Source organism: Arachis duranensis, chromosome 10, assembly GCF_000817695.3.
Source record: "Arachis duranensis cultivar V14167 chromosome 10, aradu.V14167.gnm2.J7QH, whole genome shotgun sequence".
Classification (NCBI taxonomy): Eukaryota; Viridiplantae; Streptophyta; class Magnoliopsida; order Fabales; family Fabaceae; genus Arachis; species Arachis duranensis.
The window spans coordinates 1,417,683-1,423,682 of NC_029781.3; positions in this window are offsets into that span (position 1 = coordinate 1,417,683).

Sequence of the window (6,000 nt, forward strand, 5' to 3'; positions counted from 1 at the left end):
ATTTTAGTATATATAGCATGTAAAAAAGGTAGTATCGTTTTTATTAGAACTATTTCAGGAAATAATATCGTAGGGGTTGCTTCTTAAGATGTGAAGCCTATTTATCTGCCAAAATTAGTTAGGCAAACTGCCAAATTAGTTTTGACGGTTTTGGAAAAAAAATCACACACACATATATATATATAAAACTTTAACACAAATCTAATAAGAATATTTTTACTCTTCACTTTTAATGATATAGTTTAATCTATAGTTAGTTAAGTTAATATCGATCGGAGACTTAGTTGTAATTTTTTTATACTGTTAGTGGTAGAAGTTAGGAGAGTACATGGTCTGACTCAGTCTAAAAACTCGATTTAGATCTGAACATTTTAGAGGTTAACTTGGTATGATTTCATCAAGTCTACGGTCGGGTAAGGGTTTTAAAATAGATCTGGTCATTATTTAGGGTCAAGTCCGAGTCAAGGCAAACCCGACTTTATCCGACCCATGTGTATATTAAGAAAACTAAAAAATTGTGTATATGTTTTAAATTAATTATAACATTATATTATATTAATTATAAGTTTATTATTTTATTTTTTATCATACTTGTTAAATTAGAAAATAGATTAAAGAAGCATCAAATTAAAATTTATGAACAAATTCAAGTTTAAATATGAATATCAACTTCTCAATAACAAATTTTTTTTTTATAGATAAATACATTATAAATAAATTTCTTTATAAATTATTATTGAAACTTTAAAGGTTTAGTTTTCTCCCAGTTTAGATCCAGTATAATTGTGACCTAAAAATATTTAGATTTCATCGAATTTAGAGTTAGGTCATGGTCTAAAAAATAGGCTTAGTATATATCAAGGGTCGAATCTAAATTAGGACAAACCTAATTTCACTCGCACTCCTAATAAAAATTGCTGTTATGGTATTACTATATATAGTCTAACTGTATATATAGTGTAAAACTGTAAATGTGTATGTGATCCACCGTAATAATAAAATCACTTCATCTAACTCGCATGCTTCTCTCATTCAATTTCTCTTTCACTTCTATGAGAGCACAGACAAATTCATCTCTCTAAGCTCATTTCATCAAGTTGTGTAAAGGACCTAACATAGCTTTAAATTAAACCTAACTTAAAGAATCGTTCAACAAGACTAACTACTATAGTACGTGGTCATGGACAAGTGTAATTTTGATTAATTAGTTTTTAATTTATCGGGAGATGGAATGAAGAAAGGAAAATCAAACAACAAACCTAATCAAATTTTGTCATCATGTCATTTCATGGGTTTTAACCTTTAAATAGCAAAGCCAGTCCAATTCAAATTATTTCGTTTGTTTTTTCCAGTCATATATATATAAAAGGCAACAAAGCTCAGAATAATTATATTTTTACCCAACCCTCCCAGCTACACATGGTAGGTAGGTAGGTATGTTACACCAAAATTATTAGACACTTCCATGCGATCAATTGTAACCGTATTTATTCTATTTAGGTAAAGAGTAACTAAGACTATAGCAATATAGCAATGCCAGTATCCTCCATTTCAATTCCCTCAATGATTAGTCTCTTCTAGAAGTACTAATCAACTCAATAATTGCATTAACATTAGGAATCATTTAGTCAAATGTTCACGTAAAACGAAATTGAATACCACACTCAAATTAAACACACCGTGCTTCCCCTTTTTAACTAGGCAATGCATATCCTACCTATAAAATATGGGAAAGTATGAGGAGCCAATAGAATATTTGTACAATATGTACAATGGAGATTTATGGCGTATTAAAGATATAACCATTAGTGTTACCTTTTTTCATTGGCTGGAGTTTTTTGGATGAGTAGTATCATAACATGGTATTAAAGCTCTAGATTTGAAATGTTAAGAGTTCGATCCTTGATAAACCTTAATTTAAGCTTTTGAAAATATGTTTATTATTCTTAGTAATAAGATGGTTATTTTAGATAATATGAAAGATGTTCATTTTGTAATTTCTATTGTAGACATTGTACAAATAGTCCATTGATTCCTAACAGGACTCATAAAACATTGATCACATCAATAAGTATTTAGGCTTTCCGTTTCTGCCAACTGTATATGTACAATATTTCTCCCCAATACATAAAAAAGGATTAAAAACCTAAAAACAACAGTTAGATATTGCCTACGGTTCTTCAACTAATATACCAATATCCAATTTAAATAACCATAACCAATAATTCAGCAGCATCCAAAATGTCTCAATATATAGTAAAAGCTACTACAGATATCTAATTGCATTGATCGAAAAATAGGCAATATATGCATGCGAAATTCGCCACCGGTATAATTATTATGATTGATACATATCTATTTAAACGAATCTAAAAAAGATTAAAAAATGATGACAATTTAAAAAAAAAAATTCAGAGAAGAGAAGAATTGAATTATTGCTATTTTTACACTGACATGTACAAATGCTATATAGCTATTAATAATATTATACACGTTTGTTTTTGGATTTTTTCAAAATTATGTGAATAGAAAGTAATTGCAAAAGGCCTTTGTTGCTTATGAGTGATGACTAAATTAAGTTAGTAGGAGACCATAATAAATTAAAACCAGATTTTTATTTCCCGTACAAGTTTTATGCATGTCCTATTTTTTTCTCTTTCCTTCCTTCATGAGATTTTCTTTATTATTATAGTAACCACCCAAATAATATTATTAAATGTTGACTAAATTTACATAATTAAGATATTGTGTCTAGTTTTCCCAGCACATAGAGCATGACTTATTCTGGAAACTACCTGAGCTTACATAGCATTATTTGACCAATATAATCTATTTGTTGGCCATGTATGTGCATGCAATGCTGAGGTTACATCCAGGTGAGGCATGCGCGGTTGTTTCATTGATGGGACTTGTAGTGCATTCTAAGAATAATTGTAGAGAAAGTGGGTGATCCAATAATATTAGATTAGATCAGTTACAATACCATATAGAATTGAGATTAAGTACATCTTGGTAATGTGTGAAGCACTACTGCAGGTTTTTGCAGGCCAGCCCCATTTTCATTCAACCAAAAATTGATATTTTCATTCATGGTGCCCACTCAAGCTAAGTGTTTCGTATTTTTGTCTTCTAGGTCCTCCCATTCCCGCCATAGCTTCATCTTCATGATGCTTAAAGCTTGTCAGGTCACTAATAGTATCACATAAAATTGGTCCGCTATGAATTCCACTAACACCATTCACAAATTATATCAAATAATGCAATGCGCAATATACCCGACACGCTAGCTAGCTAGCTAAGGCATTACACTCTCATGCTATCAGAATCATATTAATATATATATATATATATATGCATATCAGGATCATCACTCATCAGTGTGCCCAGAAGTTAATTATCCTCTCATGCGATGATGAACAAGTTCTTCTCTCTCTTCTTAGTGGATAAACCATACAACAGACAAGATCACCAACGTATACCGCTTCCTCCGGAATATGTTTCATCGCTTTTCAAGTAAGGACAAACTTTAATCATAATTTAATTTGTTCTTCATGCCACAACCACATGCATCATGTACTATGAAATAATGAAACACTTTTTAATTTAGACGTGGAAGGAAAAATGGTGTAGGACATGAAATGTATAGGTGTTTTACGCAATTGGTGTCAGGAGCAAAAATTGAAGTGTCCGACTTTTGGGTATACAAATTGGACTACTCAAATTTTTTTAATTTTTTAAATATAAATTAGAGTGTCCGATTACTTTTGCCAAAATTTAAATTTTTTCTCTCATATTAATTGGCGATTAGTAAACTTAATTTTTTTAATAAAAAAATCGGATAGTCCAATTTTTTCATCTCTTATTTTAGAAAAAATTGTTCCACGTCTATGTTTAGTACCTATATTCTCCACAACAATGCACAACACACATGCTTCTCATAAGCCATAATGAAATGCGGTATATATATATATATATAGTTGGATAAATATAATTAACAAAAATAATGTAACGAAGTCTTTTGGAAAATTTCTTTTATTTTACATTAGCAGTTAAAACTTAAAAGTACAAAGTATATAAAGAAGGTATAGAAGTAACTACTCTATCTTTATCGTTGTTGATGTTGTTGTCATATTTAAAAACAAAATTTTAGGCTTTTTTGTTTGTTTTGGTTTGGTCAAAATATATTTTATTAGAGAAATACAAATTAGATATATAGAGTGATTTACAAAATGAACATGTGGCATGTTGGATCCATGATATGCATGCGCAACATAGAAAGAAAGCGGGTGGTAAATCGCCATCTGAAATCTGAATATGATTTTATGTAGCATTTGCATTGTTTTTCCACAGGGAGTTTCTACCACAAGTTACAAATGGCGCCAAAATGGAAGGGGCCATCCACATTCCACATTGTAGCACATCTCATCGTGCATATTCATAATATAATAACAGAATAATGGGGTGATTATACCGTTGAAATTTCTATTAGCTACTACTAATAATGCCATGCCACTAGCTACTTATCTCATTTCATTACTCAAGTAATTCATCCTCTATTCTTATAACTTTTAAATTAGAATATCATGCAGATGCCATTAGACACTCAAAGTTATCAATCACTTAAAAAAGAATGGTTAAAAATTTAGGATTGTTTTTTATTTAAGTCACTGAAATAGATTGGATTTTAGATATTACAGTATCAACTAAAACAATTATGCAAAAAATATTTTATTTTTATTTTATAAAACAGAATTAGAGACAGAAAAAAGAAGAACTTTGTACCATTATATATCCTAATTCAGTCATATAATGTAATATGATTTACATTTAATTTTCACCACAATGACTATAGAATTTTTACTGTAATTTTCAAAAATTACATACACAAATTTTGTTCTTAGAATTCTTCTTAATTTTATTAAAGAACACACATATTTTTAATTAAATTTATCACTACTAAATTAACTTAGCTTAATCTTTAACACTAAGTGCTCTTTCAACTTAACAAGAAAAATCTTTTATATTTATGACACAAATGAATTTGACATATTCAATAATTTTTTTTTAAATAAATCTCCATTTGTCTTTTTTTTATGGTTTTTATAAATACCTGAAATATTATTTTTTTCATAAAAACAAAAAAAGGCAAACTAAAAAAATAACATATTTAATGAACAAAATAAAAAAATATCACAAGAATGTTTTGAAAAGATCAATTTTAGTGTCCTCATTCATTGTCTTTAACTCTTGTCAACCTTGTCATTTTTATTAAAAATTTAAAATTATACTAAAAATTGTGTTAAAATTGTATTTATTTATATATATATTTTTTTTATTATTTTATTATCAAATAGTTCTTTTAGTTAAATTATATTTAAATTGATTGGATCAATAAATTAATAATTAAAATAGTTTAATGATCAATTAGTCTGATTTTTTTATTTCAATTTTTTCTTAACTATGAAAAAAATCATTTTTCGATAAAATAAAAACAATTTTATTAGGTAAATTAAATAACAAAGAATCTAAATAATATGAACAATAAGACTAATTTTTTAGTCCACTGAAGATTAAAAATCAACACTCTAACTCAAATTTAAAAAAATCCGTTTAACCTTACTATTGAAAATTTTAACCATCCCTCCCTTTTAACCCTAATTATACTCCCTTCTAATCCAAATCCACTCTCCAGTGCCGCCATTTTCCATCATCACCAACGTCAAGTGTTGTATTAAGAACAAATATCCCATTTGCATGAAGAATAAACATCTCATTAATATGAAGAATGAACAGCTCATTTACATTAAGAAAATAAGAAAAAGTATAGGTAGACAATGAAAATACTAAACAATATGAACAATAGATATATTGGATGTTCATTTCACTACTGAATAGTTATTCTAATATTAAGATTTAGGTGGGTAATTTGGAAGTGTAATATGTTTTAATTTGATTGGTAGTTATTCATGTTGTTCCAAAAAGTTATTGGTTACCTAACAT